Here is a 26,087-nt window from a genome sequence, read left to right as displayed (position 1 = left end):
ACCTATTGGTAAAATAGCCTCTGAAATAATTTTGCTGCCATGAATTAAAACTTTGTGAACAGTTATGGGCATATAATACCAGCCATAAAGGTCAACATACAGTTTTGCGGTATCCAAACAATATCTATTTGTCTGTATCAATCGACTTCCTGCAATTGATTGTGGTCAATATAATATACCCCGTATTTGTTTCAGATTGTCTTGAATAGCTGCTTTATTTGCTTCCATCTCTAGCTTTACGTCCTTTGTAATTCTCCACTTTCTAAAAGTAAGACGGTACGCAATGTGCAAAATGCACTCCATAAATTTTATACGAGCATGAAGTGRAGAAATACCGAATTTGAGACTTTCATCTGAAGTATTTCTTAATATCAAGGCATCAATGTCATTCATTTCTGCCGGTTTTGCTCCACAAATGAAACAAACCRCCATRGAYGAAGTTCCAGTGATACTACTCGCCACTTTCCCATCTATCATCGTTAACGACAAACTATGACCAACCGTAAACTTTTTATTATGCACCTCAACAACAGTATTTTGCAAGTTCCCTATTTCAGCATTGGCTCTGTTTACTTCGGCATTTATCACATCAGCAGTTTCCTTTATAAATTCGAACTTCAGTGSCCGACAAAATCTTGTTGATGAAGGCTCAGTATTTTTCCACAACATCGTTGAYATGTTGCTGCGCTCAGTGAGAGCCAATGGGACAAATGAAGTCAAAAACATAAATTTGTCTGACGTATTGGGATCTGTAAACTTTTGCTGGTATTCACTATGCCCTGAACTACCATCACAACCCCATTTTGAAACCATTTGCAGCTCGTTGGGGAATTCTGCCACCTCATTTTGCAATTTTGATTTTAAAATTCTTATCACTGTATGGTCCAGTATCTCCTGTAAACCTATTTGACCGAAACTTTCAGTCACTTGCACATTTTCAGGATAACATTTTTTTTTTTTCTTCCAAGACAAGATAATAAGGCTGGAAAATATCACTACCAATTTCCTTAGCGGAGCTGCGCAAAACCTCATATTGGTGCTTAGATAATGAAGCATCGAGAATCAACGCCAGGGCCTTTTCTGGAGTGAAAGCCTTATTCATATCTGCCCTTCCATGTTTTTTTGCGGCATACAAAACCATTTCTTCCGAGGCGTTTTCATAAAATTCATGCAGTTTTGTTCTCTTTGTTCGCGGCTTACTGTTTTCGAAGGCAATAGTTGGTCGTCCGCGTTTAACCATGCTAGAACAGCTCGGTGCTTCTGTCTCGTTAGTAACTTCCACTACGTAATCACTTGTAAGCCACTGTTCATTCATTTCCAGAAATCTTGTCTCGTACGTCTTGCTCTTTGCCATCTCTCTTTAAATTTTGTCACAAAATTTTTTTTTTAAATTGATTCAAATTTCGCAACTTCCACTTGAGTAATTTTTCTATTATTAGTCGCAATAATTTCTACAACTATGTCAATATCACTATTGGTATCCATTAAAAGTTCACATATTCTTAAATAAGAAATTTTAAAACTTTCCATTGCAGCACTTGATATCACTTGACCTCTAATCACTTTCACACTTCGCAAATTAATGTAATTTGATCAATATTGTTGTTCAACAATATTCAATATTACGGTAAAAATATCAACAAAATGTAAAGAAATCTGTGCCAAAAACAATTGCATTCAAAGGCAAAAGTTTATAAATTACGCTATATATTGCATACTTTTGGGCGGTAACTTGCCATTTTAGAGTATCTCATTGTTTTTTTCAAGGGGGGCAATTTGGGGCAGCTGAATTTTTTTTTTATCGTTTAGCTGAGACTTCAGGCTTTAATTCGGTATATGTATGTCGACAGCGGTAGACAGCGCTAAAAAGATGCACCACTTTGAATTTGAAGAACATTGAAATTTTTACGTCCAAATTATGTTGTTCCACAAAATTTTTTATGCATTATTTTTTTCAATGGATTTTGATGCAAATTTTTTCTTTGATACATATTATAAATGAAAAATAATAATAAAGTTGAATTTCAATAGTTGTTTTATTGTATCAATGATTTGACTTTTAAATAAATTTTTTGCTAATTTTGATGTTCTCCTCATTCACCAACTTTGGACAGTTCTGGACAAAAAACTAATTCAGATAGAATTCTAATACTTTGGGAAAATAATGTATAGGTAGTTGGTAACAAACTGTGAAATTTTCATTCAAATCAGACAACATGCCATTTTTGAATTTCAGCCACGGAAATCCCTATGTGCGGCGCATTATCGTGCAACAGGCGACAGGACCCTGCCTCACAGCATTGTGGTCGAGAACGACGAATGCGTACAAAAGACGCTTCATAACACCAAGGTAAAACACAGCATTAATCGTTGGGCCAGGTGGGACGAACTTTCAGTGTACAATATACTCGGAATCGTAAAAACAAATCAGCAACCGATGACCAAAAGCTGCTGTCACTTTTTGATCGATCGACATCAATTGTAGTTATCCAATTGTCTTCAAATTTTTACGAAATGTCAACAAGAGATCAAATTTTATTTTCATATACCCACCAAATAGGTGGCGCCACCAGAAACAGTTATATTTAAAAAGTTGTTTCTTTTGCGACAGACCTTTTATTCTTCACTTCACATATTGAAAATTACACTGTCAACATTGAGTCCCCCTGCGGGTAGTGGGGACCCCCCTTGGGTTGGGGGGGAAACCGAATATACCCGTGGTAAGGCATGCCTGTCGTACGAGGCGACTAAAATCCAAATGCACTATGTCTCACATTTCAGGTCTTTGTTTAAATGTCAGCATGATCAAAAGTCAGAGTAAGTGCTATAATATTCAGCTTGAATTCCATTCTAAGCTTCATATTATAATTAATATAAGGCATTGTCGGTACATCTCAAGCGACAATTCACATACAGCTGAGTTCTGAAGGGTTCTTAGGAATTCTTGGCGACTCAACTGGCAGTAGCGAAAGCTACAAATCACACCAAAGACTAAAACATGGTACCACGGGGAGCAGTTAGCCCTTGGAGGAAACTCCAATCTGCTCATCGGGTTTTTGGCCCTTTATGGAGATTCGTGGTGGCTGTGGTTTACACCTAAATGCAGGAAGGGCAATAGTCTGGTGTGGAGTCGCACTGCGGCCGGTTGCCGGACCCAGAGTATGCCAGAGGTTTTAAATGGGCCTCGTACCCGACCAAGGTGGCTAGGGTGTGCTTGTCCACCCAAACCAATTGGAACCAAAGTAAAAGTGTATGTGGCGGCACTCATGCTTTGGTTCTCCAGAGTATGGTGCAGGTGCATGTACTCGTGGTTTGGGGCGCTGATCAACGCATTGTTTTGATCTATGTGCGTCTAGCAATAGAAAGCACTAAGGGGTTAGACCTTCGCAGGCAGGAACTCACGTTAACCCACAACGGACTCTGTCAACATTGAGATAAATCCAAATTTTACATTTACAAGGTTTGTCCGAAACGTAATAGGACAGAGTAGATTTAAAAAAATTCATTGAACCAATCGTTACAATTCTTTAAAACCTTTCAAAAGAATCAAGCATTGAAGGCGTCAAGGAAGGCATTTTCCAGAATAGCCTTGAGAGCCGAGGTGCCTGCTGCTTGGCGAGGAGACGCCGGCGTGTGCCACTAGGAAGATTGCCTCTTTGTGAAATAAAAATGGATAAGAGGAAATTATTAATATCAATTTGGTATATTTGGAAAATCAATACAAAAATTTAACGAAAAAAATCTTTCGTTATTAAATACGTTAAAATATAATAAATTGCAATTAACCCATTACTGCCTACCTACATATATATCCCGCCGTACGATTTTTTCGAAAGTTATTGCGGAAATATATAGGTCGTAGAAGTTGCTCTGTGAAATTAAAGGTTTGTAGCTTTAGTATACCTGAGATATACGATGGGTAATAAAATACCCAATGGGCTGATAAGGGTTCTAAGTGCACCTGGAAATTAGGATATGTGACAACCTGTTGATCGGCTGTTCGTTAAGTGTCGGCAAAATCAACTGTGTTACGAAGTAGATGCAAGTGAATTGCAATTGTGAAATAGTGCGGGTGTTGATTTTGTGTAATAATTATATAAAAAACGCATCAAATGTATAGACAACGAAAGTTTTTAATAGGCAAGGAACTGCAGGTGGAAGTAGACAGTTGGAACGACAATGATGAACCTGATTGTTATTAAAAAAATAGATAATAATCGAAATGGCGTCTTAATAAAAAATTACAAGTTTGAAAAGCAACGCTATCATCAAATTAGAAACATCAATATACCATAACGTCACATTCGACAACTTTTTACGATCCACAATTTTATGTGCCATGCTCAAATATTTGGCAATAGCCACCTTCCGCCTTTATTAGGCATGAAAGAAATGAAGAAGAAACCACGGAGAACTTCCGATTTGCTAATCGACGGAACTAATAATATATTAGCAGTGCGCTGGAATGACAATTCAGTAATAACTAGAAGCTTCAATAACGCAAGCCGTTTCCCCGACGATCTGGTGGAGGGCATAATAACAATATCAGTAAAAGTACAGACGGCTTCATTTAATATCAAAACTGGAGATGTGCTCACTGCCACCAATGTGGAGAAAAAACTCAGTTTGGCTGCAGAAAATCATTCAAAATAATACTGTTTTGACTTCCATAATGGGTTACTACAACATGAAGGGCAAATAAGAAAGAATCAATAAACTTAAACTTTGGTTAGTTTTAATATGAATTAAAAAATTATGTATTTAATAAAATTTGAAGTTTCTATTTCACTCATTTTTTTCAGCTTATAGTACACACATCTGCCCAATGGGTAATTCAATACCCAAGTTAGTATATTCGGCTCCGGGATCTTAGGGGGTTAGGAATATTTTTTTGGTTGTTTTTGTTTGTTAAGAAAATCCTTTACAAAACCCAGTTAATATTTAATTTACAGGTGTTACGTATTGTCTAGTTTGCTGGAAATTTTTGAAAATATCTCAACTTTGAACTTAAAAATGGAAAGTAAAAAAAAAAATAATCGAAAATTTGTCCTGTCTTATAAGAAGTGAGTATTGTTTTACATTTCCTGTATGATTTATAGCCCTGACACACGACTGCGCTAATTTGCATTAGCGGGCTTATTTTATATTTACTTACGCATTTGACCCATGTTAATGCAAATTTGTAATGCACAAGAATTTCATGCATTTCTTGTAAAACTCGCTCGCTCTACCAGGCAGTTTAGACCTTTACTTTTAAAATTTTCTAGAACATATTTCGAGTTAAACGAACCATTCCGCCGTAAATGTCACGATTTCAATTCTCATTCCAGCACATTTGATCTAACAGATTCACTCTTTACCATTAAAAAAAATTATTTTATCTACTCTTAACAAGTAACATTTAAAAATTATAAACTTTGATCTAATTCTTAATTTTGGCTGTTGAAATTTTTGTTTCTGTAGCTGAGCAGCTTAAGATCGCAACGCTTAAAACTCCCTTGCCTTTTATGACTCGGCTAATTCCGCTCGTTCGTGGATTGCGCCCCTCACGTCGGTTGGGCGGGAGAAGGGTGATCGTTGGGTATTATTATTTAGTTGAATTTACCAAATTTGAGTAGGCAACACTGCTCAAAAATGGCCGATTTTTGCTATTTTTTGACAGATGTCGCTTGAAGTCTGGCGCCTCTAAGCAGTTTTATATTGCTACTTAAATTATGTGCAAGTATGTATATTAACAAAAACAAATTTGAATATTTTTAGATGGCAGAAAATAAACAACGTACAGTTTGCTAACTATTTTCCAATATTCTTCACTTTTTTTTATATTGATTTTTTAAAAGTACCAACTACAAAAAATTATGAAAAATATCACACAAAAAGTCGTATGTCTGGTAGAATAAGATAAATAACAGAGACCTAAAGAGGGGCAAAAGGTGGCAGCTGAAATCAAAAGCCTAGAGTTAGAAACCATTAACTAATATTATATAAACGAACTTGACTCATTTAAGGGCGAGATAGGGAGCACAACTTTTTACATAACTTAAGTCGATGAATAAAGAAAAACATACCACTCGAAAGGGCACTTATAAAACAATCGTTTAAAACAATAAAACAACATATCCATGTATGTACATATATAAAAGAAAATCGTGTTAGTTATACCATTTATAACTCCAGAACGGCTGAACCGATTTGGCTGAAAGTTTGTGGAGAGGTAGCTTAGAACCAGGGTAAGGACATAGGATAATCTCTTTATGTCAAAATTTAATACAACTCATAAATACAAAAATTATATTTTAAATCATAAGCATTTGTTCAAAATTCACTTTTGTAGGAATAATTTGAATATATCCGTACAATTTTAATCAGATTCTTCCTCAAAAATTATACAATTGCTAAGTATTTGGAATAGCAAAATATAATTTCAACCAAATACGCAGTGAAATATGTTATAACTGGCTCAGTAATCAGTCGTTGAGTATGTATTATACCACGTGCCTCCTAAAAGACTGATGACCTAACCTTTCCAGCCGACCGAGCCTGAGAACCGGTTCATCATGTGCAGTCTACTGGAATTACTGTCGATTGGACTCCAGTGGGAAATGATGGAGCTATGTGTCTATCACCGACGCAAAAATTCAGCTTTATTCCGATTAGAGAGCACTTAAACACTTCTCAAAACGAGTTATTCGTTGTTTTTGTGCCATTTCGGCTGTTTTCAGCTTAGCAAATATGTTTTTAACGGTGGATTTCTAAAAAAAATTCAACAATGTTTTCCCAAAAAAAGCAATGCTTTATTTACACACGAAATGCTTTTTGATCCATTTTTTGGTAAACTTGATTCACAAAAATGCTATATTTCATTAACTAATAGTTATAATCCAACTAATAGAAATCATATAGATGGTAGTAGTATTATTATCTATGTATCAGCCACAGTGAAGCGTGGACGGGTCCTCTAGTTATTATATAAAAACCACTTTGTTAAATAACATATACATACCTTTCTTCTCAATGTTCAATTCGATTTATGGCGATTAAACATGATTTTATATTGCAATTTAACTTATTATAAGAGATAATTTTTAAGCTATTTTAACTGCACGGTCCGCGTGTTTCTATTGCCTCACTTCTCTAGCTTTTCGCAGCGGATGAGCGAAAATGTAGTTACCGTTACTTTTATTAATTTTCTAAGAAACAGCTTTAATACAAACAGTGGTAAATTTCAGACGTTTATTTTTTTATTTTTGGCCTATGAAATCGACCAGTCTGCGATGCTAGCTCTAGTCTATTTATTTGTTCTGATGCTATGTTGCCAGCTAGAGGAAGACATCTCTCGGTCGCTGCATTACTAGATTGAGTATTTCTTCTAATTTATTTGCAACCACTCCATCAAATTTAAAGTTTCAGTTGTTGCTTGTTGTTTTAAACGTTATCAGTCTCCGTTAGGATGGTGACAGTTATCAGTATTGTCGTCGACGTCATATAACGGGAGGCCTAGGAAACGTGCTGTTTCGACGGGGTCGGACCAAAGGGAAAGGGTGTTAGATGGGTAGGGTTGGTAGGGCATGCAAAGAGGTGGCCAGTGTCATGCGGAGACTCGTTGCATGCAGGATATACGTTGGGTATGTGAGGGTCTATTCTGAATAAGTAGGAGTTTAACCTGCTACAATATCCAGAACGAAGTTGAGCTAGGGTCACTCGCGTTTCTCGCGGTAACTCGCGTTTCTCGCGGTAACTCGAGCTCTTCGTCTGCGATAGGTGTTGGTTTGAGCTTGGTGGCTCCAAGAACGCCATTCACGGGACCGACTCCCGCTGAAGGTGTTGATGGCTCCACTATGAATGGTCGAGGAATGACATCTTGATGCTCCTCCTAGGCGGTTCCGCTTCAAGCAGATGGCTGCAAAAATGGTTTCTACGAAAACATCCCAGCAGGAACTGCTTGGATAGTAGTTCATTAACTAGGGGCATAAGCGTCTCACTATATAGGTGTTCGATGGGAGACATCAAGAGGCATCCCGTCGTGATTTGGAGTGCTGTATTCTGGCAGGTCTGGAGTTTCCTCATCTGCGTACCACTGCATTCAGGCAACCATATTGGTGCTGCGTAGTTAAGGACCGGCAARACGATTGCCTTGTAAGTTGCCAACAACGTTTCCTTGTGAGGTTCCGTGCATTGAGGAAACGAGAAAGGTCGGTGAGGTAGTTGTTTACCTTCGAACTCATGCCATCGATTCATTGCCCGACGTCAATATCGTGCAGTCATCTGCGTACGAGGTTATGAAAACCCCCTATGATGGTTGCGGAAGTTTCGAGATGTAGAGGTTAAACAGTAACGGGGAGAGGACACCACCCTGCGGAAAACCCTGTTTAATTCTTCTCAGTTTAGATATTTCSCCTCGAAATAGTACGGATGACTGACGACCGCTCAGGTAGTTCATGGTCCACCTCTTTAGCCCTGGAGGAAGCATAGTTTCTTCAATGTCGTGCAGTAGCGTTGTGTGGTTGACCGTGTCAAAAGCTTTTGACACGGGTTAGACCCAGCTTTGACAGTAGCCCAAAGCTTACTCACACCGGTGGAGAGGCTACAGGACTTCACTTGCTTTATCTATTTCGTCCGCTTATGATGGTTTACCATACGCCGAATCTGAAATAGAGATCCCTTATTCGGGGATCCCCGAATGAAAGTTTCAGTCATCTGGACTGCTTACTACTTCTCTGCTATATGGTTCTACTTCGTATTTAGGTTTTGTTTTTTTCGGTAAAAACACAGACGAGAAGAAGAGTGTAGAAGTTAGTGCAATATATTGAGTTTGAGAAATGCAAAAATTCTTTATACTATGCAAATCATTTGGTTGCATGTTTTATTTTACTTTCGTTTTTAACATTAATATTGCAGTTATATCATCACAATTCGGTTCACAAAAATTTACTTTTCAAATAGACAGCTATGGAAAACTGCAGAGTTGTAATTTCTTGAGCGCAGTTTCAAAATCTTTACATAATATGCAAGACTCGTAAGATATTTCCTTTGGATAGCAATTATTCATCTATCTGATAACTTTGCTTTTTTTATTCTCGTATTAATTATTTCAATACTACCCTTTGTCTTCAATCAATGAAGCTCAGTATATACAGTAATAAACCTTTGCCTTGTTTACATACATATACTCAGCTCTAGAAAATCTTAGGGTGTTGTGTAACACTTTTTTTGCTACTTTCATGGTAATCAGGGTGTTATGTTAGCATTTGAGCTACATATAAATTTTAAATTTTGATGATCAAAACTTTAAAAGATGTTAGGTAATGCAAGTGTGTACGTTATTTAAGTAATTATATTGAATTACTTTGTATATCTGTTCAATTTTATTGGGATATTACTTGTTATTTAATGTTAAATCAGTTGTTATATTTTCTGCAATTTTTAAACACGCTTCAAGTACCTCTAAATTTTTGCATGCAGTAGGATACAATCCTGGGTGGTAATTTGTCGTTTGAAATATGTATACAAATTGACAATTCGTTAGCCGTTATAGGAAAACATCAACTGGAACATGAGTTTAAACAGAAAGATATGTTGAAGATTTTAATAAGAACACATATTAGTGTTAATAAAGTTTATATTTAAACCCATATAAGTGTAAGGAACCGACCACCTAAMAAAAGCCGGTAAYGCACCTTATTGCAAACCTCAGGGGTGGTATGGAAAATGCAAAACTTAAAGATTCAAAAATAAATTATTAAAAATATTTATAATGTTAATAAAATTCGTTTAATTTCGTTRGAATAAAGAGTATATGAGAAATACATATGCCAATACATTCAATAATCTGAAAATAATTATATGTATACATTTATATGCTTTCACATACTTATAAAGTAATAGATATTGTACCGTTTCTATCAGTTTTATCGTAAATAGTATACGGATGAAAATTAGAACGATGTATTAAAAATCCAGCTTCAAATGCCTCAATATCTTCTTTCTTCTTATTTCTAGATTAAAATTATTGGTAATAATATTTCAAAAAGTTACGAATACAAATCGTTTTATGTTTTCTGTCTCTTAATTGTAAGAAAGAAAACTCACCACCGAGAAATCTAAGAACAAGGCTGCATTTTATTAATAWGAACTTACTATATAAGGAATATCTGACTATCAGTAAATGATATTTTAATGGGCGTTTAAATCAAATATTAGTAAATATATGTCATTAATAAATAATTTCCTTTTATATTTAGCAACAATATTTATAGCTTTAGCTATTTATTAGAATACATTTGCTAAGTATTTACTACCTCAATATATACAGCACTGCGTTGCTACCTCTGAAAATCCAAGATGGCCGCTATTCACCCCTCAGAAAGCTACCGCGAAAAGGTTATCTACTGTATATACTGTGCAATGAAGTTTATTAGATTTCTAGTTATCTCCTCAGGAGTATTAGTCCAAATATATTGTATGGCTGTTAATTCGGTTCTACGTTTGTTCAAAAACTATCTAGGGTAGCGTAGTTCTTTCATGGACCTCTTCAGTTTTGGGAACAAAACACACACAGGGTGCCAGGTCTGGGAAACTCGATGGCTAGGGCACCATTAACGTGTAGTTTTTGGTTTTTCCACAATTCCGGACGTTTCTGACCGGAAATTGCATATCACTTGCAGGTAATATTCTTTATTGACCYTCTGGCAAGAACTCATGATGAACCATTCTTCTGCAATCGAAAAAAAACTTGTAACAAGTAAAACAGCTGTCAAAAATTAACTAAACATTCAAACTGGCCGGCCTTTTCAGCATTAGAAAGTGATATGAGTGCCAACACAACCAAAAAATCGAATACATGTATCCCGCGAAAATTCAAAATTCACGATACTTTTTGAACAAACTTCGTATCTCCGCTTTTACACTTTTAAAACATTCGAAATCAGGCACTTTTTGACGATCATAGCATGTTTAGGATTGTTTTAGTGCAGCAGACTACATCTACGTGCTGCTTTAAAATATCTATCTTTGTTTAATGTAATCGAAAAAAATGACGATCCAGCTCCTTTAGATGCCATCGCAACCGAAATCATAATTCCATAACCGCAATTTAAATGTTATGTTGTGCAGTTGCAGAGGTGTACGAAAATGTCAGATATTCTTGAATATTTCTTTACTACTCAGTAAAGGGCTGGTATTTGATGACACACATTTGGTATTTGTTCGTAGCATAGTATTGTTACTACATACACATATGTCTGTCACGGGTATTAAAAATCATGTTTAAGTTTTTTCTCTGCCTGACTTACAATCAATGACTATGCAACTAGTTGCTAATTTGGAGCTGAAAAATGTACCGTTAGTTTTACAGTTAAGTTACAAATATCTGTCGCAGTTTTTGAATGAAATGTTTATTCAGTTGTTTTGTTTTATAATAAAATTTAATAAAAGTAACTGACTTCAGGGAAATCTATTAAATTCGATCTATGCATTTGCCATACCAATTATTATTATTACCAATTTCGGTTATGAAAATATTTGTATATTCACCGTCACCGTTTGTGGCAATTTTTTTTTTTTTTCTTCATTGTATATATAAAAAACTGTAAACACTCTCACAGTTGTGTAAAAAGGTAAGGCGCTGAAAGACAAAATGATTGAACAGTTTTTTCGAGTTACAACTTCAGCCAATTTGAAACATGTGTTGTTAGAGTGTTAAACTTTATACTAAGTAGCCAGTAAATAGAAAACAAAATCATAATTTCTATAGAGATTGCTTATTTCGTAGAGATAAAGTACATATGTACATATGCAAGTATCATTAAGTACATTGTATGTTTTTAGAAATATCCTTAATGCTTTAAATACTAGTGTTCTTCGATTCGCCTTTCCATCGTCAAAATTTTTATAAAAGTTTGCTGATATGTCTGCAATGTATGTATACATAGTACATATTAATATATGTATATATTAACTAATAACTGAATACATATGTATGTATGTATATATATTCGTAGTATATCTTCAAATGAAGGTCAAATTAACTTTCTTGTCTAGACTTTTGGTAGACTTATGATTGTAGCTCTAACCCATTTGCCTATATCAGCGATACTGAATCAAGTTAAAGGTAATTAAGCAAAGGATATGTCAAAGTTCTTCATATTGTATATACATATGTATGTTTATTTCAATGCCAAAGCGTTATTCAGCCCTTCAGTTGCTAAGTTGAATTAAAATAGTTTGCACCAAACTACTAAAACACACATATGTTATTAAATACATTTATATTTTGAAACCTTTCCTCCGGGTTATTCACTAATACATACATATATTACAATTATTGAGAAGGCAAGGGTAAATTATTATTGCTTTGTTGGCATTATTATTCATCCATTACTATTTTCCATGTACACATAAGGGCGAAAAACGAATGTGAGGATGTTACGCCATGTGGTTATGTAAATCTTGGACCTGCGCATATTAGGGGTGCCAAATTATGATTACTCGGCCAGTTCACTCTGTCCCTTTTTCGCCCAATGTCAGCACATTTAAAAGAGCATCCTTTATATATTATAATACAGTGTTTAGAATATCGCAATGGCGCACAGTGTATTATTGAATAAACTTGGTATAACACTAGTCAACATATCTAATGGGCCATAACTGTTCTCCAGTTATTTTGGTGCCACTTAGAGCCTACATGGCAATTTACTCTAAGTATATGGGAAACGAAATGGTTTTCCTTTTTCAGTAAAGCTTACATTTTTGACAAAGTAATTAGCAGTAAATTGTTTATAAAAAAAGGTTCAGTGGCAATAGTAACAAAACATCGTACGTGGTTCGCTAATGTTTTTGTGAAACTGCAGTAAAATTTCGAGACACACTCTTTTGAAGTTTAACGTGCTCAAGCTGATCGGCGTAGATTTTTGTAATTTTTCGGCATGGATTTAAGTGAATGATTCATATATGTATATACTTGACCCAGTATAACTATCAGTTTCTTTTGCATGGTTCCCTGACTTCCGATATATTTCTAAGTATACCATCGAGCTCGCAGTAAGTTTGTGTTTAAAAATGTTTAAATCCCCTCGGAAACAAATTGGCTGCAAAAAAGTTTCCAAAGTAGTGGTTTTAGGGAAAATTTCAACTCCCTCTTTTCATCGATCGATTTGTCGGTTTTACGAAAGGCTTAAAGGCTTAAAGATACATTTAAAGATCGGCTGAGGAAAATTTGAGATAAAATGGACCAAAATATGTTGCGTGCCGCTTGTAAATCTTTTTTCAATTAGAGAAAGGGGGAAGATTTGAGCTAGCGAACTTATTCCATAATCTTTGAAGTATTCTTTCTCAAATAAAAAAAATTAAATTCAAATAGTTTCTTTAATTTTGTTTTTATTTGGTGGCACTTATTATGGGTCACACTGTATAAAAATAATATCTCTATATACCCATAGTTTTACATACAAATACATATGTATGTATATTCGAGTAAATGTATTGTCAACACACGGTAYGTTCCCTACAATAGAAACAAAAAGCAACAATTGATTCTCTGTGAAACACCACCAATGTGCAACTTCGTAAAAAAGGCGCTGCTAAAGTCGTAGCAAAAAGGCAAACTTTGCAATCAGAAAAGTATTTTCCAGTTTTATTGTTGTTTTCTTATACATATATGTATGAGACTCTTCTCCATGTTTTTGGACGCATGCACTTTTCGCGTACATATGCATTGGGAATCTCCCATCAATTCGAGTTCAAATTATCCCCTTTTTCAATGGTAAAGATTCAGTTTGACTTTGTCGCTTTACTCAGTCTGGTTCGGTGCAATTTTATACAATCAAGTATTTAACAAACAAGAAACACTTAAATTAATAACGACGATATTGGATAGTTGGTTTGTCAACAAATTGCTATTTTGTACTTTTTTTACTTTTGTGACGTGGTCCCATCTAAATAATGTGAAAGTGGTGCAAGAAATGTTGGGTATCTATTGTATGTAAGTACAGTTGCAAGAAACTAGTTAAGTTTGTATACATGTATTTTTTTACACGTAATGCCTCCGAATCAACAGGTGCAAGAGACTAATTGTAATACAGGTGAAAAACATAAATATATATATTTATTTATATAACATTAAAAAATTCCTTTTAAGTTTATCGTACCGAAATCTAATGAATATTGTGGGCATTTGTGAGTTATAATATAATATATAAAGTCTCTGAAGATTTTAAATTGTAATAAGACTAGTATATAAAAATACCTTCCAAAAGTTAAAATTAGTAGACTTTGAAACTAAAATAAAATAAATATAATTAAACAAACCATTAAGAATTTTGTAGTAAGAGAGCAAGAAATTTTTGTATTTACGCAGAAAAAAATACGTCTCGCAATGTTGTTTACCAGGATGTGCTGTAGTAAAATGATTTCTGGTTCTCTACGACTCGAGACAAACAAAAAAAAAAAAACAATTATATAAGCATAATCAACTCTCTCAGTTTTATCAGTCATCATTTTGTAAATTGATCTTTCTGTTTTTTTAATTCAATTATTCAATTATTTTCCCTTATAAACCGCGGGTAACATCGCGGCAAAACTAGTATATACTATATAGATATGGTTTTAATTTTTAAAGTGAGTTAGTGAACTAAATGGTAAAAGTACCATATATGGTTAGAAATTGCTTAGATACAACCAGTTGTAGTGGGAGGTATAGTCCTCAAAAGAAAATCAATATTCCCAAGTTTAGCTTCTCTTTATTATGCTCTTGCAACCATTTGCTGCAGAGTATAATAGTTTTGTTCACCTACCGGTAGTACGTATCACCTAAAACTAAWGATATACAGTTATACATGTATATGTATATAAATGATCAGGGTGACGAGAAAAGTCGGAATCCGGTGGACTGTCTGTCTGTCAGCCCGTCCGTCCGTGCATACATGGGCGTAATCGCACAATTGCCACTGTAATTTTGCACAAGGGATCGCCTGTGGGCACCTATGCGTGAGATATATAATGTGTGAGATATATAATTTAAATTCAGGGATAATACTTCTCAGACAATTCTATGTCTGAATGTAAAAAATGGGTTGAATCGGGCCAATGCTTCCCTGAGCCCTGAGGWAAATGAAAGAGCGTATTTTACTCATAACGGCGTTTCTTTGTGCCTAAAATAACTAAATTGGGCGATAACTTGACCTAGGCCCCGTAACTAATATCAAGATTTTCGAAATTCCGGGTGACTTTACTCCATATAATTTGTGTTTTAGTATGTGACATGTTAATAGTATGTGGTATTGGGAAAAGTAGATTAAAACTGGTCGATACTACCCCAACTGCCATATACTACATATAATAGTTTTATATATTACTTATACATATGTATATAAAAAGTACGTGCCACGTTCTTTGTCCGCAATGAGAATCGATTTTAGTAAAATTTAGCACACTGTGGCCAGGTCGAAACAACTTAAAATATAGGATAGTTAATCAATTCATATATAAAGAATACAGTGAAAGCYCTCTTAAATAGACGCCCTATTAAGCGAACATCTCCATTAACCATGGACCTTGTTGATGTATATTAAGTATAATCTATTCACTGATCAGAAACGCTGGTAACCACACATTGAGAAAGTAGCCTTAAATTCGTTATTATTTCCGATAAAATTTATTTTTATAAATATATTTAAAATTAAACCTCAAGTACAATCCATTGGATTCTTATACCGACAAAAAAATCATAAATTAAATTGTCATTGTATTGAATAGTTTATTAGTATATAGTGGTTCTGTATAAAGTATATATATATAAAATTGCTTCTATTTCTATCCTCAGGTTGACGTTTTTTATCGTAAAGTATTTCGCTGGCTTTGATTCTTGTATGTTGCAAGAGTATAAAATGTTCGATTACACCCGAACCTCACTTGTGTTTATATTAAAATTTCCTCATAATTTTTTCCGACACAGTGCTCCTTGTTTCGAACCAAGCGTTCGCGAGGCTTTTTTCATATGCAAGGAAACCAGATGAGTTATTCAATCCATTGTACATTATATACATATGCGCACTCATGTATATTTTACTTTACGCACATACATAAGTGCGAGTGCACGTGTGTACTCGTACATACATATGTGTATATCTAATTAGTTCAACCACCATCAGATTATTTATGTATTGTGCGCGAAGTTGTTTGTGCATTCATATTTTCGGTAGATGAAACTACGTGCATTTAAGAAATATGGAGTCAGTTGCAAAGGCCGGCAAGAGATTTGCTCGTAAAGCGTAAATTTAAAAAAATAATAACAAAAGGAATACGTAATTTTGATTGTATTTTGTTCTCATGATTTTATTCCTATGAATACGTCTGTTATAGTATGCGCAAAGGATAAAATTTCACGGGCCCATTTCGCTGGCACTAAAAAACATTATATTATGAAATTATTTGAAAATAATATGAGCAGATGAGTAGGATATGAAATGTGTGTTTTGGCTTTGTTAAAATATAATAATTATTCTTCGCACAGGTACGAATACATTATACCCATGTGGCGTATCATGCAATTAAGTATTATAAATTTTTTCACTCAGCTGCCTACCTTATCAAAGAGTACAGTTTTTGTTAACTTAACTTAAATTATTCTGCTATTTTTCTGTAATATGGTACAAGCAATCGAAGTACGGTAGAGATCATTTTTTATGTTTTTTTTTTTGTGGGTGGTCGCGCCCCTTAATAAGTTCATTTCTCGTAAATACATATATACAGCTGCGAGCAGTGAAATAGTAGTGGGTGTTAGAGTTTTACATAACTGTGAGTTATGCAAAATTCTAAACAATTTTAACATCAATTGAAAGGGAAAAGTTTATCATATTTCCCTGGCTACGTTTATTAATAAAAATATTTTAATTTGAATGGGTGTAAGATATATGTATTTATTCACAAAGTTGTGTTTATATATGAAATTTGATGGGAGCAGTCAAATAGTAGTAAAGAAATAATTTTTTTTTTTTAAATGAAGGATTTTTGGAAGTTCCGTCTATACGAGATATTAGTACTTGGTAGCATGGCCATGATTTTTAATAACAGCAATACAACGCCTCTTCATAGAATCTACGAGACTCTAGCATCTTTTTAGTGGTAAGTTCTTCTATACTTGCTGCACTACGGTTCACAACTTATGGTTGTTCTTGGGTTCGTCATTCCATACGGCTTTCTTAACGTCTGCCCAAAGGTTTTCAATGGGATTGAGGTCAGGGGATTGAGCTGGCCAATTCATGACCTCAATTCTCTTGACCCGAAACCACTCCTTTGCCACCCTACTGGTATGTTTCGGGTCATTATCTTGCTGAAATATCCATTTCAGCGGCATGTCCTCTTCAGCAAATGCCATCATAATATTCTGCAATATATTCATGTATGCGTATCGATCCTTTATATCAGTAATTTTGTAAATTGGGCCTACGCCTCTATAAGAAAAACAGCCTCAGAAAAACAAACAAGGTCTTACATACTGACGGGACCCTTTACCGCCGTATAAAACCACTTTCGACTCGTCAGTCCACAATATGCTGCGCCACTTCTCAATCGGCCAAGGTAAGTGTTCTTTGGCGAATTTCAGACGTCGAGCTACATGATTTTTTTCAGTAGCGGTACTTTTCGAGGACTGCGGGCATATAAATTATGTTAGGTAAATGTCTTCTTACTATATGAACACCGCAGGGCAAGTTCAGTTCGTTCCGAATCTTACAACTTTACGTAAAGAATTCTCAGAAAGAATCCGCCTTGCGCCCCTTTTTTCATCTTTTTTTTTATAAATAATTGCGTTGCGAATCATTGTGGCTGAACACCCTACCAGACTTTTTACTACCCACTAAAATATGCACAGTCATATTTTTCAGCTTTTTTCATTGGATAATAAATAAAATAACAAGAAACTTACTTTTTGATTGATAAAATTAAATATTTTTTAGTAAAAATAATATGTGTYCAATCAGCTCACCGATCACTATTATTTTAATGCTCGCTCATAAAAACAGATATCACAATATAATTAGCTGGAAAAAAGTAACGGTAGAGTAATAATCAAATTCAATACCATAAAAGAAACAAAAGTTAAAGCGAAAATATTTTTGTCAATAGCCACTACTATTTCAATGCTCGCAACTGTACATATATTCACTTAATTATTATTACATTATAGTAGTGTAAAACTCAATTATCAAAAGTGAAGACCTCTTTCATATCTTTAATGAAATCAATTAAACTTTAAGTGACTGAATTGGGACATTTAAGGTACTACTTCACACAAACAAATCTGACGAAATTTTCCACAAAGTTTAGATAATGCAAATGTATTAACATATCGAACAGAAGAATGAAGAGGTAATACTCAAGATTTAAAGATACAAAACTGAATTATTAAAAAAGTGTCGCAATATAAAATTTTAACAAAATATTATTTTGTGAAAAACCATTCTGTTGTAGGAAAATGCCGAATTTTTGAACAAACAACACATTCGAAATGATACAGAAATTTTAGCCAAATGAGGACAATTTTTTCTTAGTTGGTTCATAAATGGACACCTAGAACAGTTATTGACCGCATTGAAGTAGCAATGTCGAGTCTACGTAATCAGAACGGATCCAGATTTTTATGCGACCAAGAACTGTCAACTCGACAGCATTCCTCAAAATTACTTCAGTAATTTTTTTTGGTCGCTTCAACAAAAAGGTAAAAACGGTGGTAAATGTCATCATTAACCATTCGTCCAGTAACGGGTTTAAGGGTCATACAAAAATTTTTTAATGCTCAACTTGAATGGAAAAATGTTTTATTTTTAGTTGAATTTAAGAACATAATATGGAACATCAAAGGCTCAATCGTAACTCTTATATCAATTGCGAAACCTGGCTAATCTATAGGATATTAGACCTACATATATACGCTATTTTATAAAATGTAATTCTTAAATTAAACGTGTATACCATTTAGCAGATGCAGACACCAGCGAGATAATGCTCAATAATCGCCAACCATAACAAAATCTAGTTGCTTATTTAAACGATTGGTTTTAATGSAAACGTGTTAGACAAATATATCGTTTAAAAATTTTTTGAAAATGGGGACAACTAGGTTGGATCTCTAATTACTTGAATGTTGCATACATGTACATATTTCGAAACACATATTATTTCAGTGGTATGATCAATGGCGGACTTATGGTCGTCTCAATGGTCCGCTTCYAATTTGGGTTTAGTTTATTCAGTCCACTTGTACGAACGCGTCTTAATGATGTTAAATTGTTTGGAGTAATGAGTGGACAGAAAAATAACTRCAGATACACCACAAAAACCCTTAAGGGCGGTGGTGGTAGAGTGACGTTGGCAATTGGAAACTCAATATAAAGATATATAAGAACTTAAAAAATCTTTTTAAGTTTTTATACATTACGTATTCCTCAACTTAGGAATTCATTTTTTTTTTCTTTTTATGTTAATAATAAAAACGTCGTATTATTACATTCTCCAAGTGTACTATTTCTCTGTCCATGACTTTATATAACTCCTGATCTATTTCGATTAATTTTAGGTGATACAACCGGTAGGTGAACAAAACATTTGTGTTCTGTAGCAACATGTTTGAAGAGCATAAAATTTTGTCAACATTTTAATCGCGCAAGAATTTTTTATTAWTCTGTGGTAATATTGATAAAGGATGCGTTCAAACTACGTAATAATTATTGCAGTACAGCAACTCTGTAGCATATTTGCTGAAACTCTTCTGATCTGCAGACAAAAATTGAAGATTTTTGCATAAATTGCGCACAAAAAGTGACGGCAGACGGTGGCGCTGTTGCTTGTGTTGCCAAAAATTCGCTCAGACGTGATACTTTGACAAATTTGAAATACTGCTGTCGTGATTGACATCTTGAATGCGCCCAAAATATAAAGCTTCAGAATGCAGCAATGTTCCCCACATGTGTTGAGAAAGATTTCTACTGGCTACCTTCACATTTTTCGAAGCAGTCATAATCAAAGGTTCTAAAGCTGCCAGAACTCTTATAACCAATTCACGCAGAACTTTTGCTTTGCTTTGCGTCACACATTTATTTCGACAACAAAGTTTGATGTACGCTTTTCAAAATGTTGCTTTTAAACATTTTATTAGAGAGAAACTTTAAAAGTAAAGCTTTCATTGTGGCATATCCTTTGTTTTCTGCGCTTCGTTGTTGCAGTATGTATGCATAGGCCTTCATAGTTAAAAGAAGCGAGTTTTTTGGTTATCACGTGGTTCCATTTCATCAATGAGACGAGTCGGACGAAAATTGTGCGTCTCGTAACTTTCTTATCCGAGATAGAAATTTTCGTAATTTTACTCTTTGTCTAAAAAAACAATAAATGATTGTAACTTTGCTAGTTGAAAGGGTTAGAAAGGGTTAGGCTACTACATACATAGTACGTACATAAGTATAATAATGCTTCTTTAAGCTTGTCGTCATTTATTTCTTATTTCCATTCTATTTGTCTCCTGTCGACATAAAAGGTAAATCATTTTAACTTTATTTCCCTCCCCTCTTATCGGCTTTCCATTATGAGCATGAGCTTACCAACCCCTCTATCGTCTGAAAATTGTCAACATTCGGTAGTTCATAGTCTTCGCACATAAGAGATAGTGGTAAAGGCGACGCCATATATAAGGGGCATAACGCCTTTTACACATACTGCGAGTGCCTGACAGAAACAAGGGTGAGTCCGGAGTATACATAAATGTGGCATATGTACACATATACATTGTATATACGTATATAAGGGAGAATATAGTTCGGTTAATGTCGCTGTCGCGATGCCTATTTCTTTATGACTATGGCGGTTTAATGTGTTTTGGGTTTTCCCCCTTTTTGTGCACTGCTTTGGGCTCTGTTGGGAATTTTGATTTTCTTCGTTCTTTTTTGTATTGCAAACACGTTAGCCCAAGAGTATTAGTAAATACATAAGTAAAAGGAATATCTTTCAAAATTGCGTGCAACTGTTGATTTTCCTCCTTTGACTGTTTTGTCCGGAATACTTTATTGGTCGATCTCATCAACCAATCACAATCACTTTCAAAATGGCCGTAGTTCAATTCGATGTATTTCTTTTGTACAGTAATTTTTTGTGATTTTAGTCATCTTAAAGATATCGCTGAACGTCTTTAATAGTGATTTTTGACTGCGTATATTATCTTGTAGTTAATGGGTTGAATTAATTAAAATTAATAAAAACCGTTAATTGATAATATTAATCATTATTATACAGAAATTTGCAATAATGACAAATCTAAATTTGCCCATTCCTTTTGGAGATTTATAATATAGCATTGAAATAAACATATTACTATTACAATAAAGCATTTAATTATTTCGCTCACTGTATTACGATGACAAAAATGTTTTAGCCAATAATGATGTGCTGCGCTTAAGAAAAAATGTTTATGGTCACTGAAACCCATTCGAACTTCCTAACACGAAGTAAACCAAAGTTTTATTGGCAAATAAATGGCTTTTTTCATCGATTCTTAATGTTCGATACTCTTCCAGCGGTCCCTTTATTTTATTGTGATGTATCTAAATTGTAGCTTGTCTCGTCCAGTTTCGGGATTTTACTCCGCGAACTTAACAAAGTTTTTACCTTTCTATGGATTTGTGCATAATAACTGATTAAAATAGTTTGAAAATATAAGTATTTTAGTTCTTTTTACCCATTTTTTAATTTCTATTAATATTTTTCCTAAATAAATTCATAAATATTTAACTGCAACTCTAGTTGCTAGTCAACCGCTGGGGTGACATTAACTAAAAAATTTATTTATTTTTAATACAATTTATTTATTTTATCCAAATGACTTTCAAAAGACCTTCCAGGCCGTGGTGCTGAAAATGCTGTTTCCGATTTTTGGGCACAAAACAAAATATATTCCAAAAAATTTAAGATCTTTTTTTGTTTTACAAATAAGCCTCACTATAACAAGTGTAACGTATACAATAATTCAGAAATGAATCAATAAAGTTTACATACACCTAGTTGGATTAATCTACGACACGTTTATTTGTTTTAAAACGAATATATTTTGTGTGTTTTTTATACGAGTATCCATTTCAAAGGATAAAATTTTTACATCACTCGAATCAGATAATTGCAACTGGTGCTATTATATTGACCAGCGCTGTATATGTAACATTCTATACAGCATATCAAAATATTTTTTGGTTGTACACAGATAAAAAAAAGTAATACTAAACCTTAAAATCCGCCTAATTCATAACAAAAGTAATTACAATATTTTTAGATGTATTTCTATATATATTTTTTTCTTGCCTTTATTTATTGCAACTATTGTCCCCAGACATAGACGCATGCTTCCCTCTCGATTTCTAGTATTATTTCCGGATATTTTGACAAAATAAGACAGCTTTAAGGCACTATTATGGTGAAATCGATGCTTTCGAAAATAGTTCCATATAAGTTCCATATACATATGTTGAATAGGATTATTGTCTGGTGATTGCGGTGGCGTGTGGAGTTGCTTGCCATCGTATAACAACCATTCACGATCAAGATAAGACCCAATTTAAGCACACTTGGACGTAAATTATTATTTTTTAATTCTTTCATTAATAAATTGAAAGTGTCCCACTCCAGAAGCACCCATACACCCTCAAACCATTATACTATACCCACCGTGTTTTACTGTTGGCAATACGTTTTTCCTTGAAGTTCCTTATTGGTCTTTCTTCAATTATTCAATTATATTAAATTTTGATTCGTCTGAACACAATATTTTCCCAAAACGAATACGGTGTAATTAAATGTTGTTTAGCAAACGCCAATCTCTTCTTCTAATAAATGTCTAATAAATAAAATAAAAAATGCAAAGCACAGCTGAACTTTTTAACAAAATAATTTTTTAATTTTGAAAATAATATTTGAAAGCATCGAATATAACCGTATTCGAAAACATCAAATTTCATCAGAAGAGTGCCTAAAAGCTGCCTTATCGACATAGTTGGTCAAARTATCTTGAAATAATRCTAGAAATCGAGTGGGGAGCATGCGTCTCCGTCTAGGGACAATAAATGCAACAAAATGTAGGCCAAAAACCGCTAAAACTTTTGTAATTACTTTAGAATTATACAAATAATCATTAGTGAATGTAAACTTTTTTAATAAGAATTCGACTTTTTTTTTGCGATATCTGTTTTCATTTATTGAATCAGCTTTCCGTTTTAAAAGCCTAGCAATAAGTTATAAAATTTTAAATTTATTTAAAAACTAGACATGCTCAAGCAAGTGATTGAGCTGTTTTGGTTATACATTGCTCCTTAGTAAATATCTGTTCTTTTAAGGCGTGTTTGATCGCAGGAATGTCCCAAAGCATTARCCAAAGGGAGTTAAGATATATATTTAATTCTGCTGTCTTCTACCTGTTTCTTTACCATAGAAATACCAAGGTATATATGGATRTTTTCATTACGCATGTACCATGGTGAACACGTGATTGTTCTAAGCATTTTTGATTGGAACCTTTGAACTGTATCAATATTTGTTGCCCACAGTTGAATACCATACGTCCAAATCGGCTTTATTACCGCATTWTATAAAAGTACTTTGTTTTCTAGGCTAAGTTTAGAGTTTTTATTTAAAAGCCAATTTMAATTTGCAGGTCTAATCTTAATACTTGTTATTTTACTAGAGATGTGTTTTCTCCACGTGATCCTTTTATCTAGGTGAATACCAAGATATGTTACTTCGCTTGGGGTACTAAAATATTGTTCCTTTTTACTGCCGGACACATTTTTGGTCTTAGCGAAAACGTAACATGCTTACACTTCTGTTCATTCACATTTATACGCCAGTTGGCTAGCCATTCTTCGATAGACCTTAAGTGCTTGGCTAATATTCTTGATCCTATTATGTGGCATTTGTTACGGCTCACTAAAGGTGTGTCATCTGCAAAAGTTGAAGTCAATTTGTTATTAGCTGTTGGAAGATCTGCAGTAGGTATATATGATGTATAGAGTTGGGCCTAAAATACATCGCCTAAAGTACATCAGCTGAACASCTCAAAGTTGTTCTTTGAGTAATTAGGTTGAAATACCTTTTCTAGGTGATTTGCAAAACAATTAGCCTTTTCCTAGACGATAATTGGATTTTAAACTTAGTATTAATTTTTTTATCTGCGTAAAACAAAAAATATTTTCATATGCTGTATTTAATGTTATATATAATATATACATCGTTTGAATGACTTAAACATAAAAAAAACACAAAATATATCAATTTTAAAACAAATAAATGTAGATTAATACAACTAGATGTACGTAAACTTTATTGATTCACTGTATATATCCTGGTAAACGAGATTTACAACATCAGAAAAAATATTAGTAACGTCTTTTGAGATTTCTAAATTAATACCAAAGAGTAAAAAGATATTTTTTATACAACCGAAAAAGCCCTTGTTAAACCGTACGCTATCAAAGCCGTTGAAAAGGTCATAGAGATATAACTCTGTTCATTAACACGGTCAAAGAGCGAATTGAACTAAGGTCAAATGATATAGAGGAGCAACTTATTTCAAAAACCAAAAAGTCGTAATTTATCGTTTTGTAGGGTAATGAATCGATTGACTTTTGAATTGCTGCCCATGGCATTTAACGGGGAAAGCTTTTTGCAAGTTTTTTCTGGTCACGTGTTTTTTTTTAGTTTTAATTGTAACGTCGCCCTCAACAATAATCTATGTTCCGTAAAGATAATTTGTCGAATTAAAAAAAAAATTAGCAAACAAGAACTTTCTTTTGATCGGTCAGTTTTTCGGATATTTTAGTGTAATCATTATATAATGAATAAGGTATAGATACTTTAAAAGCCCTTTTTTGTTTGAGAAATATCGGGAAATGCTGCTATAATATTTTACATTGAATTTATGTCAAGAAAAACATCTTATCGAATACGTTATTATTTTATACGTTATCTAAACCTTGAATGCTGTTTGCTTATTGACATTTTTATTATTTTAATATTACTAACAATGGGATATCTGAACATCTAAAATTTGTGCAATATTTTTTTCAAATGCATTTAATTGAATTTATATTAACTATTTCAATATGTTTGCAAATGTTTTATTCATTTAAAATTGCTTTGTATTAAAAATATAAAATGTTCTTTAGCTTTGTCTATTCAGTGGTAGATTCAGAGGGGGGRAAAATGGCGGCAGAACTGAAAGTTCTGAAGATGATGAAGAAAAACCAAGAATCTGCGGCCGACAAACAAAACGCGAAAGTTTTTGCTTGAGAACTAAGGGTCTCAATGTACATTCCTTTCTTACAATCGGCGAAGATTTGTAGACGCGCTTTTCTAAGGAAGTATTGGATGGATTTCAACTAAGTTTACTGCTTCCAGAAAATTATGTGCTTTGAAAATCTTATTGACTGCTTGACAGAAAGATTCAAACATCTTTTGGATAATGACAACGTCGTGCGACGTTTGAAAGTTAAAGGTGAACGTGATCACAGTAACATTGGGGATAGAGGATAGGTTGATCGGCTTGGCGTTGCTGCACACACATCATGACATTGAAGTCACTGCAGAAAAAGTTCTCGAAGGATTCTCAAAACTTGGCCTACATCGTCTTTTTTTGTAAAACTTCTATTCAATACAAGAACTGTGTATAATGCGTTTTTTCAATTTAGTAGGATTTGATATTAGAAGGTCGATTTGAAATCCACCATGGATTTAAACTGTATAAGTTTTAATGAAAGAAATCTGATATTAAATTCGTTCGTTGATTTTGGGGTTTATGATGAAAAACAGGATACAATTTCTTGTTGGTAGATGGATAATAACAAAATATTTCAACGTAAATTTGTATTTTAATACTAGCTTACCCAGCCCGCCGGTCTAGATTTTGTTTTTATACTCTCGCAACAAAGTTGCTAAAGAGAGTATTATAGTTTTGTTCACATAACGGTTGTTTGTAAGCCCTAAAACTAAAAGAGTCAGATATAGGGTTATATATACCAAAGTGATCAGGGTGACGAGTAGAGTTGAAATCCGGATGTCTGTCT

At 33.9% G+C, this 26,087-nt stretch overlaps 1 protein-coding gene across 3 annotated transcripts in view; it reads left to right on the top strand.

Annotated features, from left to right (window-relative positions):
* Positions 1-26,087, top strand: part of LOC108974278 (axin) — a 46,191-nt gene that overhangs the window by 10,893 nt on the left and 9,211 nt on the right. Inside the window, exon 1 of one of the 3 annotated variants that reach the window (XM_018941990.1) lies at positions 13,851-13,978. The exons of the other annotated variants lie outside the window; for them this stretch is intronic. The gene's annotated coding sequence lies outside the window, so the exon portion shown is untranslated. Of the gene's footprint in view, positions 1-13,850; positions 13,979-26,087 lie in introns of those variants that run through there. 3 annotated transcript variants of the gene reach the window in all.

Source organism: Bactrocera latifrons, unplaced genomic scaffold (genome assembly GCF_001853355.1).
Source record: "Bactrocera latifrons isolate USDA-ARS-PBARC rearing strain unplaced genomic scaffold, ASM185335v1 scaffold_541, whole genome shotgun sequence".
In the NCBI taxonomy this organism is placed as follows: domain Eukaryota; kingdom Metazoa; phylum Arthropoda; class Insecta; order Diptera; family Tephritidae; genus Bactrocera; species Bactrocera latifrons.
The sequence above is the reverse complement of the archived record's forward strand: the minus strand, read 5'-3'. Positions and strand labels throughout refer to the sequence as shown.